The following is a 15,939-nucleotide window of genomic DNA, read 5'->3' as shown; positions in this document are numbered from 1 at the left end:
CTACTCAATGACACATAAATAAATGTGGATGATGCACTGAGAAGTAGGAACTGGCTGTTGGTGTACTCTTTCTACATTAATGCTGAGAGAAAGAATGTTCGCTGAACAAATCAGCTGTATTTCAAGAGCTGAACATTTGAATGAGGTGCAGCTATATGTCCAAAAACCCCATAAAATTGACAGGAGTATTGGAATACTTTGCATTGTGTTCATCAGTGCTGACAGGGCATCAGTCATGCTGACATAAGGTTTTGAGCCAAAACAGACTTCTGTTCTGACTTTGGAAACAGCTTGGTCTTGTTTAATATTATGTGAGGAATAACATTTGGAGTTGAATTGTGGGTGGTTCCAATTTTTTTTTGGGTCAAGAGGCAAAACTTGCTCTTGCTAATTTAATTATTTTAAAAAATGAATTTAGTTTTAATTTAGAGATACAGCTCTGAAAGAGCCCCAGCTGGCCCAACAAATAACCTACAAATCCCGGACACTTTTGGAGGGTGGGAGGAAACTGCATCACCTGAATGAAACTTGGGCAGACGTGGGGAGGACGTGCAAACTCCTTACTGGCAGCACTGGATTCGAACCCGGGATGCTGACGCTGCAATATTGGTCAGCTAATAGTGTTCTGTGCAATTAACTTGCAGACCGTGTTTGTAAGAAAACTGCAGAGCTGTGCCCCAGCAAGGAGCAAGGAGTGGTGGGCAGCCTGCAGCTTATAATTTAAAATGTTGGGGATTAGTGGGCTGGCCCTATTTCTTTCCTTCTCTCCCTTTCCCACTGCTGTACAAAGGAAATAATAGGCAGAAAGCTTTGGTTATGGACTGCATGGATCAGCACTGCCTGGGGCCTTGGCTGAATGAATAATCGCATTAGAGAATGGAGCTGGAGGAGGTTAGGGTAGGTACTCAATGATGTCTACTGTCCTGACAGGAGGTGGGAGAATTGGGAAGGACATTGCTCAGAAATTTCTGACGGGGTTTGTGCCTACAGTAACTGAAGTAAGTGTGATGCTGGACTGAATCACCTGCCGCGATGGTACCTGCGGACTAATGTGCACAAGGAGAAAGTTTGCATTGGCAAGGGCAAAAGAAAGAACAGAACAGCACTGCAAATTAGTAGCTTCAGCAGGTTGGCATGGAATTTGAGAGGCAAGAAGTTGTTTATACCTTTTTGATGTCCATTCTTCAAAACTATTGAACAGCAGACTTTATTGCACTCTTGCATTTCACATATGATGCATTGAACAGGGTTTCACGTTCGGTTTTACTGACAGGAGCAAAGCTCGTAGTTCTGATGCACGCTGAGTTGTGCTATTATTGTGTGTGTTTTGTTTTAGGCCACGGTTCTAAGAATTCCAGCATGTGCTGTATGTGTTGTAGATGGAATTCTATTTATTGGGAGCAAAGTTCAACCTTCATCAAGATATCCAGAGGCCAAATGTTTGTCATTGATATACTGACTTACTGGATTGCTTTCCATCATTTTAATAAGCTAATTAAAATATATTTGAAAAGTTGTATCTATTCTGCAGACATTCTAACAAACTAGCCATTGAACCAAATGATGGCTTAACTGATTTGGCTATACCTGGTTCAAAGAAATTTAGTTTTTTTTAGATTAAAAAGTATTTCCAGGATGCCAATGTACTGTTCAAGATATTAAGTCTCCAATAATCAAGGATCCATTTGGCCTTTACTGTGAGAAGCCTTGCAGGAGGGCTCGAGTTTAGAAATGGGGATGTATTGTGAAAGTGTGCAGGTGAGGTCATGCCTGTTCTAGCATTCACCATTTTGGTCATCGTATTTCCAGAAGGATAAAGTACAGCCTAACTCTGATTATCCCAAATCGGATTCTCTGAAATCCTCATTTATCCAAGAAATTTTTTTGGAGTCAAACTGATCTCATAGGTTGGGGGAAAAAAAATTAACTCCTCATGAAATTAGAATTCGGGGAACTCCTCTCTCTCTCTCTCTCTCTCTCTCTCTCTCTCTCTCTCTCTCTCTCTCTCTCTCTCTCTCTCTCTCTCTCTCTCTCTTTCTCTTACCTTCCTGCATTGACTTTTCTCCCTGACTCCACCTATGAAACTGCGTGCCACCATCTCCCAGCCACACGTGGTTGGAAGAATCCCTTGTCCCGGCGTCATCAAGGTGAGTGGCTTCCCGGCAGCAGCGGGGACGCCAGGCTCCCAGTAGCGGCGGGAACTTGGTGGGGAGATGTTGGCGGCAGCTAGCATTTTTTTTTGGTGAGAATTAAATGTTATTTTAATGCTTAAAAAGCCTTCGCTTGTTTGTTGTTGTTTAAACATTGTTACAAGTGATTTGCTGTTGCTACTGAGATGTTTTTAAAAAACGACCAATTCTCTGAAAAATCTGTTTATCTGACATGGGGCCAGTCCTGACCATTTCAGATAATTGGAGTTTTGCTGTATTGTCCTTGGAGGCAGTCCAAAAGAGATCCACTTCGTTAATTTCTGGAATAAGATGACAGTATTGTTTTATCACTGGGTGTCAACAAAATTAGATATTTATTTGTAGGCATTCAGAAGATTGAAGGGTGATCTTATTGAAAAATGCAAGATCGTCATGGGGCACGGCAGGACTGATGCTGAAATGCTCCTACTCATCTTCAACAAGCTGATATACTTCGAAGCTCATGCGGCAGTTACTTCAATCAAAGGTGATTGGGAAGTAGTAGAGCCGAGAAGAAGAACAAGCTGGTTCATTTTGTGGACAATGAAGAATAGGAGTAATTCTCTAATCTTAGCAGGATATGTGCGGCTGTTTAGATTCTTGCTGCTTCCCATTCTCCTTTTGACTCCTGGATGACTAACCTGACTGTTTTCCCATGAGAATCTAGCTGTGGATTCAGGTTATTGACATTGGGATTGGGATTGGGTTAGATTAGTCCTGGTTGTATATTGTTCAGCCTGGAGTTTGTTAGTCTAGGTTCATGTGCTCTGGATGCTCTGAGTAAGAATCTTGAGGGTATAATTAAGCACCTGATGTTAGATAGCTGCGCGCACATAGATTAACTTGACATCTGTGGTTGTGAAATATTTGTTAACTTTTATTGGATTCTGTCTGCTCTGTCGAAGTGGGAGGGGTGGAAAAGAACGGACTCCAAGATTTTTTTAAAATTAATTTATATTGATTTTTATCAACAAACTGTACCAAAATTACCATCAATGAAGAATAAGGACAAAAAAAGAGAAGGAAAAGAGAAGGAAGGAGCTGTCGAGATCTGGAGACCAGTTCAACAATAAAAGGGGGTCCAATTATTTTTGTCTCGATCTTGATAAAAAAAAATGAAGGGAAGAAAAATAAATAGAATAAATATCTTATTAAGATTTTAACCCTACACTTTGTAGGTAAGGTGCCCATACTTGCAAAAAACGTGTTGTACTTATTCCTCAAATTGTAAGTGGTTTTCTCCGGGAACACAACTATGTATTTCAGTATTCCAATGGGCTATTTCCAAAAGAAAATCAGACTTCCAGGTAACCACAATACATTTCCTGGCCACTGCCAATGCAATTTAAAGAAACTCTAATTGGTACTTAGCCTCATTTTAGGTCTTGTGTCCACAATATTTCCTAAGAGAAACCATTCTGGATTTGGGGGCCATTGTTTCCCAATAATTTGATTTATTAAAACTCTTAAATTGTCCCAAAGGGGTTTCAATTTCAAAAATGTAAGAAAGTACCTGTTTCTTCCCAACATCTAAAACATCCATCGGAAAAATTAGATTTTAATTTGTAATTTTGGCAGTGTAAGATATAGCTGATGCAAAAAAATTATATTGCACCAGCCGATATCTTGCATTAATTGTATTGGTCATCCAATTATGACATTAATTCGACCAGGTCAAATCATCAATATTAGTATTCAAGTCTGATCCCAGCTTTGCTTTGATCTATACAACTCCAGTTTAGGAGTACCCGATTGAAGTAGAGTACATAACTGATGTGAATTTCTTTGTGTTCCCCTTTCGAATTATTTCTGCACTCTGGTAACATCCAAATTGGTCCTAATTCTTCTCTGAGAAAAGCTCTTAATTGAAAGAAACAGAAGGTCGTTTATTATAAACAGTGTATTTATTTTTTAAATTATTCGGATGACATTCATTCATTGCCCTTGTGCATAACAATCATCTACATATCTGATTCCTTTATGGAACCAGTTATGTTGAATTAAATTGTCCATAGTTAAAGGAATGAATCTGTTCTGAAACCAGGGCATTTTTAGGGTAATTGTGCCAATGAAATGATTCACTTATACCAAACTCTGTTTTATTGTTGGTGCTTCTTTTCCAGCATAAATAACAGACTCCAAGATTGATTTCAGTTGCTGAAATATGAAATTGGGTCCACCAATATACCAAAAGTATAGAGTCAGTTCTACAGTAAGGAAACAGGCTTTTCTGTCCAACATCCATCCTGACAAAGCAAGTCTCTTATGTCCTGTGTTTAAACCATATTCCTTTTCCAGAATTCTGGAATTCATACCAGTCGACACCATCGTTTCAAGTCAGTCTCGTACATTGCATGGATGATTGTAAATTGCATTCAGTGCTGTTTTGACCTGTTGCTGATCAGCATCTATCTACTTGCCTCTTTCTTTCAGTATCTTGCTTGTCTTTTCTCATTTCACTCTGCTCTCCCATTTTGCCTTTTTGAAGAAGGGGCCTCTTTCCTCCAGTGGCTCTAGTTACAGATTATTTACTTGCATTCAGTTACTGGGGCTGGAGGGCTTGTCTGATACGGAGAGGCTGGTTAGGCTTGGGGCTGTTTTCCTTGGAGTAAAGGAGGCTGAGGGATGATCTTGGAGGTTTATAAAATCAGGTATTGCTTATTTATTACAATTAGCACCCTAGAGCATTAAAACCAAGATAGTGTTCCCCTGACCCAGTGCAAAAGCTGCCTAACGATACAATGCAACATACAATCAATTTTCAGAAACCAGACAATGGTACAGGAGACCGGTTACAACTCAATATTATATCATGGGGAGTGTAGATTGAGTAGATAATAGCAGTCAGTATTTTATTTGTGATACTATAACTCATAGAGTAAGAAGTTTCTTCTGCAAACAGTTCTTTTTTTAAATTTTTTAATTTTTCACACTATAAACCATATAGATCAAGATACATACATTTTCCTTCTTAAATATATACAGTGTCATTTTTTCCCCCCTTCCCTCCTCCCCTCCCTCCCTCCCTACCTCCCCTCCCATTTATTTAAAGTTCAGAAAATAAGATACATTAAACCTGCCAAACAATGTTGTCACTCAATAAAAATAAACAAGAAATTCCACTGAGTCAGTTCTTTTCATTCTCTTCTCCTTCTGTCATTTTAGGTGGTAGATGTCCATGGTAGCTTTTCTCTATTATGTTTCATGTATGGCTCCCATATTTGTTCAAATATTGTAATGTTATTTCTTAAATTATATGTTATTTTTTCTAATGGAATACATTTATTCATTTGTTGTATTCTCAAGTTAACATAAACATAACATAACATAACAATTACAGCACGGAAACAGGCCATTAGGCCCTTCTAGTCCACACCGAACCAAACACCCCTTTCTAGTCCCACCTCCCTGCACAATGCCCATAACCCTCCATCTTCTTCTCATCCATATACCTGTCCAACCTTTTCTTAAATTTTCTCTAATTTCCAGGCTGACAGCTAGGGCTATCATAACAAATCTTTTTTGTGCACCATCCAAATTGAGTCCAAATTCTTTGTTTTTTTTGTTACTTAGGAGGAAGATCTCTGGGTTTTTTGGTATATTGCTTTTTGTGATTTTATTTAATATCTGGTTTAGATCTTCCCAACTTCTGCAAACAGTTCAACAGGTTTTTTCTAGCAGCCATACAGGTGTGTAAAGAGCACAATTCACAGAGTATAGAGTTACAATGGAAAGAAAGGATGGCATGATAGCATTGTTGCAGCCACATTCAGGAGTCTGATAGCTGCAGTCTTTCTTCGCAGGGTAGGGGAGTCAAAAACTCCTTTTCCATGGTATATTGTCCCAGGAATTGATGAGAAATTAACTGGGACAGGGTCCAGTGGAGAAATAAAACAACAAGTACACCGGTGTCAAATGACGCAATTTTACTCTGGGGATTGATGGCCTCTGCCCCTACTCATAACCCCAGGGTTGCCTGACACCGGTAGAAAAAACACCTGTTTCTAGTTGAAGGTAGAACACTCTGATCCCCGGGCCAGTTAAAAGTGGCCCAGAGGAAACCGCACAAACGGCTTCCTCTCCCAGGGTACTGCATGGCCAATTAATTGGGATGCCAGCGGAAATAGGGTTAAAAACTAGTGGGCACAGGTTTAAAGTGAGAGGGGAAGGATTGAAAGGAGACTGGAAAAGTAGAAGGTAGAGGAGGTATTGAAGGTAAAGTACATTTTAGAGACATTTGGACAAGGCCATGGATAGGAAAGGACCAGTTAATAGGAATAGGTAACAGAGGAAATTATTAACATAATGTAATTTGCCCTGTGAGCTGACATCAGCCTCAATTTGGCTAAATTAGCCATTCTCAACCCTTTTTGGCTATGGATCCCTGAGGACTGCTCAAAGTTGATGGCCTCACTTCCCTGTGAAGTAGTCAAGTTTGGTTAGTTTCTTCTGTACTTCCCTCCTACCGACTACATCAAAAATATAAATAATCTTTTATAATTTCAGTCAGTGATTCCCCCATAAATATGGTGTGCTTCCCCTCCCTGGGGGCGTAGAGAGGTGCATATGACCCTGTTGAGAATAACTTGGCCAAATGATTGTCTTTTATGTCATATGGAAGTATAAATAGGTACAAATGAATCAGTACATTGATGTTTAAAGCTGAGAATAGAAACTGGGGATGACTGTTGATATGTTGTGGATTACAGGAGGATTTGCTCGAATGTTTTGGATCACTAGGATCAGGGATGCAAAGAAATCAATAGGATTTCTAGCACAGTTTATATTGACTGGGTTTTTGTGTTTCTGAAGTTCTACTTGTGAAGGAATGAAATGTAATTTTATTATAAATATTGGTCTGTGTCCATTATAATTCAATGGAATAAGGTTTGATTTGGAGCGAGCTGTATGAGGAGGATGTTTTTGACAGACCAGTGTGTCAGAGCCTCTACTTCCTCAGGAGTTTGAGGAGGTTCGGTATGTAATCGCAAGCTTCTACAGATGTGTAGTGGAATGTGTGTTGACCGGCGATATCAAGGCCTGGTACGGGAGACACCAATACCCCTGAGTGGAAAGCCCGACAGAAGGTAGTGGACACAACCCAGTACATCACATGCAAAACTCTCCCCACCATCGAGAATGTCTTCAGGGAACACTGCCATAGGAGACCAGCAGCAATCATCAAGGATCCACACTACCCTGGACATGCTCTGTTCTCGCTGCTGCCATCAGGAAGGAACTGCAGTTGCCGCAGGACTCGTAACTCCAGGATCAGGAACAGTTGCTACCCCTGAACTATTAGATACTGAAACCACAGACTTACTCAGAGACTCACCTGATGTTGAGTCTTAGTTTGCTCGTTATTTATTATTAATATTTATATTTCTATATTTTCAACGTCTGTTTACATTTCTTTTACCTGTTTTATATTTCTTTCCTTGCACACAGTTCTTTCTTCTTGAGTACTGGCCCACAGGGAAAAGAATCAGGTTTATATGTGAAGTCATGTACTCTGACAATAAATTTGAACTTTTATCTGTCAGCTTGCATTAACGTGGTTGTTCAGTGCATTTGAAGCTTATTTTTGTGATACTTGAAGAAAGGTTACGCTGATTAGATTGGATTTATACCAGGCCCCTTGGAGCTAGTTTTCCCCAGGTTCTGTCTACAGTAACACTGAAGTGTTTTATTCGATTGCTTCTTAAACGTGTTATTGGCATTCGTGCTTGGGCGAAGAAACTCTGGGTCTTTTAGTAAACAGCAGCATGATGCACTTCTCCAGGATTTGATAGAAAGCAGGAGCAATATTTGTCTAAACAACAGCTGAGAGCCGGTGCACAACTGGAAAATGCTGAACAAGAGAGTGTTACAGCCACTCAAGGTTTGAGTAAATCGAGGTCTTGCGGCTGCCAACCTCGATTCTTTGCTCTTCAAATGTGTAAAACATAAAAATATCACCAAAGAGCTTGAGGGAAGGTTTGGCTTCAACCTAGTTATTATGGTGTCGTTCCAGAAATAGAAAAGTCAGAAGGAGTAAAAAAAAAGTTGCAGAGAAAGGGGGTCTTTATGAGAGTAGAAACTGGGGATGACAGGAGGATTTGCTGGAATGTTTTGAATCACTGGGATCAGGGATGCTATGGAATAGCTATCAGATCAACAGAGTTCGGTTGGAGATGGCTACCTTATAATGTTCAATTCACCAACTACCAATATCTGAATGTGGTTATTGAAGGATTATCTTGCTCTTTTTCAAAGTTAAACATTTTTATATATGACTAGAATGAAGAAATAGCTAGATTATTGTGTATAGTCATTTTAACTCTCTAATATTGCTTATGGGTTTATACAATATTCTGTATAAGAGCTCGGGTTGCCAATGGTTTGGACTAGACTCTGGGCAGCTGCGCAAGTGCTGGTGTGGACCTGCGGGGAGTGCGGGAGCGGAGATGCAGCGCTCCCGTGGGGTCCAGCTGCCCAGTCGACTGAGGAAGATAAAATCTTCCAGTAATGCCACCCTGTTCATCTTAACAGCTATGGCAATGGAAGAAGTGCTGCAGTCTGGTGCAGCCGCAGCTTGTTTTGTTCATAACGGTTGGTGGAAAGTTAGGCCACTGTTTCGACCATTCTATCTATGTCGGAATTTCGAGCAGAGATTGGATAATTACTGGTATTTGTCATGTCTTAATTTTGCAATGAATATCTTCCTAAAACCAATATATTGATGAGCTATTCATGTTTCCACAAGAAATAACTTGCTGAATTTTTGCCAACTGGGTCATCAGTACTGCTCCTTTCAGGTCTATCTTGAAAAAGGTCTATCATAAGGGCAAAATACCAACTCAGAAAGCATCAGTAATGATACTGAATTGATTGTCGTGCACACAAGGACAATATCTATGCACATCAAAATTCTTACTTGCTGCAGCCAAACAGGTTTAAAAAAAACTCCAGTAGTACAGAAAAAGATGGCAAATATAAAAGATATAGACGATAAATATTCAGTTAACAGTGATGCAAGGAAAAAAAAGTGTTGTTTCAATAGAGCAGACAGGTCATTTTATGGTGTCAGAGTAGTTTATGAATTAGGTAGTAAAGGGAGGTTCAAGAGCCTGATAGGTATTGGGGATAAAACTGTTCTTGAACCAAGAGGTGCTGGACTTCAGGCTACTGCACCTTCTTCGTCAAGGTGGCAGTGAGAAAAGTTTGTGACCAGGCTGATGTGGGTTCTTTATGCTGAAAAGTCAAGTAAACATTTACTGTAATAAGTTCTTTCAAACACAAAAGTTCACTTAATATCTTCAGCACCTCATGGTCATCAGGATGAATGAAATCTCTTCATCTGTGCTGGTCATGGTCTGCAAGCTTTCGTATTCCCATAATCGTCCTTCTGTACCATCCAATGTGCTCGAAATTCCACATTTCTTGAATGATCTGACAGTGTCAGTTTTCATTTCCTTCCATGAACCCACGATCCATTCACAGATCTGACACAGTGATAGAGTCCGCATAAGGCCTCCTTTTGGGTGTGTTTTTTCTCCTTTACGCATCTGATTACACCACTCCATTCTCGTCATGTTCTTAAATGGCGATTTGTTACTTGCATCCATTGGTCGCAAACCAGTTTGCCGGGAACTGAGTGTTTTCTAATCATATCGGAGGTGTAGGTTAATGGGGTGTAATTTGGGCAGCATGGACTTGTAGGACCGAATTGGTCTGTTACAGTGCTGTATATTTCAATTTAAAATTTTAATTGGAGTTCATCGCCAATATTCTTCACTAGATGTGCCCTCAACTGATCCCAGACGAGCAAACTCTTTTTCTTGAATAGGCCACCAAATTGCACCTTCCAAATTTCCTTCATCCATTTTCTACACCCACCTTCATCTATCCAGCCTCGCAGATGTACATGGATGAAAATTCCTTTTGGCAATTTCTCCTCTGGCAGAGCTTTTCTCTTTAAAAATAACCATGGACTTTAATTTAATGCCATTGACCATACAACAAAGAACTGAAGTAAGTTTTTCACTCTCGTGGCCGCTGGTTTTCACCAATACTGTTTTTTTCCCTCATTTTTGATTCACTGTGATTCTTTGACATGTCAAGTCGTTACCTTTATTTATCGTTCATACCTTGCTCGCAGGGTAAAGACGAGATAGCATTTCTTCAGGACCACAGAGCATATTTACATGAATATAAGTTAGAATAGAAATTAAATACATGAAAATATTAGGAGCTATAGAGTAAAAGTCCACAGTACACTATTCACATATATTCTCGGAGTCCAGGAATCTGATGGCTTTGGGGGGAGGAGGAAACTTGCTCTTTCAGGCCTGAGTGTTACAGTACCTCCTACCAGATAGCAAAAAAGAGAACAGTTTACGTGATAGGTGTGTTTATTGCCTTTTTCCTACATCGACTGTTGTAAATGTCCTTTGAAGATCCTGTGATCTTTTCTGCTTACTTCACTATCCTCTGCAGGCTCTTGCAGCCCAAGGAGGTGCAGCTTCCGAACCAGGTGGTGATGCAGATGCATAGGATGCTCTCAGTGTATTCTCTGAAGAATGAGTTGAGGATGGAGGATGGGAGATTAACTTCTTCAGCCTTCGCAGGAAGTAGAGGCACTGCTGTGCTTTCTTGGCTATGGAGCTGGTGTTGAGGGACCAAATGAGATTCTCCACCAAGTGCACTCCAAGGAACTTGATATTCTTGACGACCTCAACAGTCAAGGAACTTGATATTCTTGACGACCTCAACAGTCAAGGAACTTGATATTCTTAACGACCTCAACAGTCAAGCCGTCAATGTTCAGTGGAGCGTGGTCCCTGCTGGGCTCTCTTAAAGTCGACAACCATCTCGTTTTATTAATGTTCAGATACAGATTGTTGGCTCTGCACCAGTCGTTAGCGACTGCACCTCATCTCTACATGCTGACTCCTAAATTTTACTAATAAGGGCTACCACGGTCATATTGCCAGCAAACTTGATGTGGTTAAAGCTGTGTCATATCGAGTGTAATTGGTGTTTCATCCATGTTCGCAATACATGGTAACTTGTCACCTTCCTTCTTCCAATGTCTAATTACAGCTGGTGAAACAGTAAATTTTATTATCCAGATCACCAGATAGCTTTTGTGAAATCTTAGTTCTCTGCCAAAGTACAAAGTCATACCACCTCATGAACCTTGTACACCTTTTTTTTCTACTCGCATACCACTTTAATCCCAATGCCATCGATCCTCTGTGATTAGTAAGGGATTGCTTAAGGTGGTATGTCGGAGGGAAGGGAGGGTTGAAAATCACTGCTCCAGACCCAATTGTTACTGAAATATTTTGCTTGAGAAAAATTGTCATTGGCTCATTTCTTTTGGAGTTATGAAACCGTGCACATATGAGTCAATTAGGTACAATTAAAACAGTGGTTTTCAAATCTTTTTTCCTTCCACCACCTTAAACAATCCCTTACTACTTACTAATCACCTATGGCATTCTTCTTTCTTTGGCTTGGCTTCGCAGACGAAGATTTATGGAAAGGTAAATGTCCACGTCAGCTGCAGGCTCGTTTGTGGCTGACAAGTCCGATGCGGGACAGGCAGACACGGATGCAGCGGTTGCAGGAGAAAATTGGTTGGTTGGAGTTGGGTGTTGGGTTTTTCCTCCTTTTTCTTTTGTCAGTGAGGTGGGCTCTGCGGTCTTCTTCAAAAGAGGTTGCTGCCCACCGAACTGTGAGGCGCCAAGATGCATGGTTTGAGGCGATAGCAGCCCACTGGCTTCTTGGGAAGGCGATGGTCCTCCATTCTGGAGATGTGACCTACCCAGCGCAGTTGGATCTTTAGCAGCGTGGATTCGATGCTGTCGGCCTCTGCCATCTCGAGTACTTCGATGTTAGGGATGAAGTCGCTCCAATGAATGTTGAGGATGGAGCGGAGACAACGCTGGTGGAAGCGTTCTAGGAGCCGTAGGTGATGCCGGTAGAGGACCCATGATTTGGAGCCGAATAGGAGTGTGGGTATGACAACGACTCTGTATACGCTAATCTTTGTGAGGTTTTTTAGTTGGTTGTTTTTCCAGACTCTTTTGTGTAGTCTTCCAAAGGCGCTATTTGCCTAGGCGAGTCTGTTGTCTATCTCGTTGTCGATCCTTGCATCCGATGAAATGGTGCAGCTGAGATAGGTAAACTGGTTGACCGTTTTGAGTTTTGTGTGCCCGATGGAGATGTGGGGGGGCTGGTAGGCATGGTGGGGAGCTGGCTGATGGAGGACCTCAGTTTTCTTCAGGCTGACTTCCAGGCCAAACATTTTACTTAAAGTGGTATGTGAGTGGAAAGAAAAAGGTTGAGAACCACTGTTGTACACCGTGCAGCATTTCCTGTAAAATCCAAAACTCTTTCATGCAGCACGGGAAATGCATCTTTCACCTTGCCAATTTTCAATCACCCACTCATCAGCAACGTTTTCCATTTGTGGCCACTTGCTAGATTTAACTCTGTCACTACACTTTCCTGTCGGCATAGTCTGAAATTTGTTTCTCCAGTCCCTCTCAAGTTTCTCTGATACACAAATTGCTCTTGTTGTTTCAGTTATTTGTCTTCTCAGCAATTTTAAGAGCCTGTTGTTTAAATGCTGCTGTCTATTCGGTGTACTTTCTGGTGGGCATTTTGAAAAAATAGAGGCAAAGTTTTGAAACGATGAGTTTGAGAGGTTGCGGTCCTTCCTCACGCTGACAGATTTTTATTTATTCATGTCAAATTTTTACATGCGATAGCTGGAAAACACGTGATTTCTGGGTCAGAAAAGGGGGAGGAGCAGTCAACTATTACACGGGTCATACAAAAACACTCAATATTTGGTCCCAAAAAGGGAGGGGTCGACGATTACGTGGTATCTGTGATCACATGAGTATTTACAGTAGATAAGGTACATTTTGCTTTCATTGAGTTTTAGGAAGGATGAGAAATGTGGCTGATGGACAAAAGTGATAAGCCGGCTGTTATTTTTGTCCCACTCTGGGCTGGAGGAAGGTAGGGAGCAGTTTGTACCAGAAATCAATGCCAGTCTTGGTACGTGTGGATGAAGATGTTGTTCGACCAACTGAGTTCCCCCAGCAGTTTGTTGTTTTTGCTGCGGGTTCCATCATCTGCAATCTCTTGTTTGACCATGTATGAATGGCAGGGACTTGGCTGTACAGGGTATAATTCCAAACACTGTAGCTGGCATGTTGGTAGAACAGCTGTGAGGCTCTGACAACCTCTTGCACCATTACTTTCCACACTCCTTGATGGCAGGCACTCATGCCGCTTCAAGCCTCCAGTCGACTTACTCTTCCCTGATCATGGGGGCTTTCGGTGGGGAGTTGGCATTTTTCTTCCTCTGATCACATGGTGTTCTGGCTTCCCAAAGGTATGTTGATTTGGAGGTTGATTGCTCACTGCAAGTAGCTCGGTGTCAGGAGAATCTAGGGTGGTGGGGGGGGGGCGCGGTGAAATTGATGAACATGTGAGATAAAATTGGTTACAGAGAAACGGGACACAAGTTTGCTTTGGGAGCCAGCATAAACTCGATGAGCTGATTGACCAGCACCAGAAGAAGAAAACGAGAAAGAAATGGAAATTTGAGGACAACTTTTATAGGTTGAGTCATGTTTTTGATGTCTGTCTGAAAGAGTGGTGGGAGTGGACTTAATCACAGCTTTCAGAAACACTGTGGGGAAGAAAAAAATCTGCTCAGAAAGTAATTGATTAGATCGTTCACGTGAAATGCTGGCATGGCCGCCATAGCTGAATTGCCTCCACGTATTAGAGTTTTTATGGAAGCTATCTATCTAATCGGTCAAGGAGAGGGAGGGCTGATGACGAAGGGCTATTGTCATCTGTTACACCATTACAAGGTGACAGAAATGCATTTGTTCATGGTGCTGGATATTTTAACTCCTGTCATTCTGTTTGTAAAGATTTCCATTCTCTATTCAAATTGATGGTTGAATTCGCCTTTCTTTTGATGCTGAGAAAATAAAATAAAAAAAAAATCAAGGGTCAGTTTATTTCAAATAGATCAGTGTTTGGTAAATCAATGGATTGAAAGTGCCTGATAGTGTATTAAGTTTGCTCGCTAGTAGATCTCGCTTACTTTCCATCTGTCCTTCACCTGTTGTCATTCTCTCAGCCCGGTCCAATAATCATTAACACTCTTTCTCCCCCACACTGGACCTTCCGACACCCTGATTGTGGATCCTTACCCCAACCGTCTGCCATCCGAGCTCCCACCCTGACTTCAAACCCTCTCCTTGGCTGCCTGCACACTGGAGCTCCTGAAGCCTCAAGCATAGACTCCCACCTTCACCCATCTGCTCTCTAGATGCCCTGAATGTGGACTTTTACCACCTAGTCCTGGCCATCCGAGCTCCCAAAACCTTGAACAATGCTGATACTTATTGCAGTCAGAGATATTACCCAGGCAAAAGTTAACCCCCCCCCCCCACCAATATCTGACCAAAAAAATTGTCCAAAAACTCTGATTACATGAGTTTATTCAGTAGTAACCAAAGGGGTTATTACCTCTTAGCCCAGCCTGTCCCTACCCCTCTCCCTCTCCCCTCCCTTTTTTTATGGCTTGCTGTCTTCCCTACCCACCTTGGTCTCAAAAGGGTAACAACACAAAAGCGGTTGGCTGTCCATTCATTCTGTGGTGGCTGCCTGATCCATTTAATTCCTCCAGCTTCTCATTGCTTCTTTTGTATCTGACGTGCTGAAATACAGTTTGTCTGCTGTTTGGTGTCTGTCGCCTGCTAATATACCAGGTAACAGTGCAGTAAGCAGTAGATTGGAGAACAAACATCTAATCTGTGAAAGAAATTTGGAATTGAGATATCAGTGCAGCTCTTCATATTCTGGCAAACGTGTTTTGTCTTGGTAACAGAATTTTTTCAATTCTACTGTCTGCAATGAAAACTTTAAAAATTAATATTCTCTTAAAATGCCATTGTTTGTTTGCAGATGGAATGCTGTGAACTGTTTTTCTCTTGTTTACCAACAGTCAGTTGGTATTAAATAAATTATATGTGACCAGTTGTCCTCCAGAACAGGAAACATGTTTTTTGGCAAACTATTTTCAGCAAATTCTGATCAAAATCGTATGGTGATCAGCATTTAAAAAAAAATTCATGTGATGCATTTTGTTCTTTATGATGACCACAGTCTCTGTGGTTTTTGGCATTCGTGTGTAGAGTCCTGTGAATCATTCAACCATCTAAATGCTTCTCATGCTGCATGTCTTGTTCCCTCGCCAATTTCGCCATTTTCCCACAGCCTCAGTTATTGATGGATTACATTTCCCTTCATTAATCATGAACTGCGTCAATTCATCAGTAGTCTGGAGTCTTATTTGGGATTGCCCAGACATTTTAGATACTGACGTGACCAGCTAATGCGACCAAGGTATCTTGTCACCGAACAGCTGGTTGCTATTACGTGCTTACATGGTCCTTTGATTGGTTTACTTTGACAGGGAATGCATGGTGACAGTGCTCATTTGCCTTTGAATTTAAATAAACAAAGCACTGAACCATGAAAGAATTTTTTGGCGATAATTCTTTTTAAAAAAAAACGGTTTGAACTGTGTGAATTGAGATTTCCTTGTTCAAATACCTTCAGTTAGAAATGGCAAAACCCCGACACAATGCCCAGAATTACTTGATTGAGATTTGGTTTTGAATTAAATGTCCTGTGGTTTCCTTTTCATTGTTAGACGTGTGTCACT

General features: G+C 41.1%; 1 protein-coding gene across 3 annotated transcripts in view; it reads left to right on the top strand.

The window, feature by feature from the left end:
- Positions 1-15,939, top strand: part of LOC138736528 (peroxidasin homolog) — a 243,839-nt gene that overhangs the window by 75,802 nt on the left and 152,098 nt on the right. The gene's annotated exons all lie outside the window — the stretch shown is intronic.

Source organism: Narcine bancroftii, chromosome 6, assembly GCF_036971445.1.
Source record: "Narcine bancroftii isolate sNarBan1 chromosome 6, sNarBan1.hap1, whole genome shotgun sequence".
Lineage (NCBI taxonomy): Eukaryota > Metazoa > Chordata > Chondrichthyes > Torpediniformes > Narcinidae > Narcine > Narcine bancroftii.
This window is presented reverse-complemented; position numbering and strand designations above follow the sequence as displayed.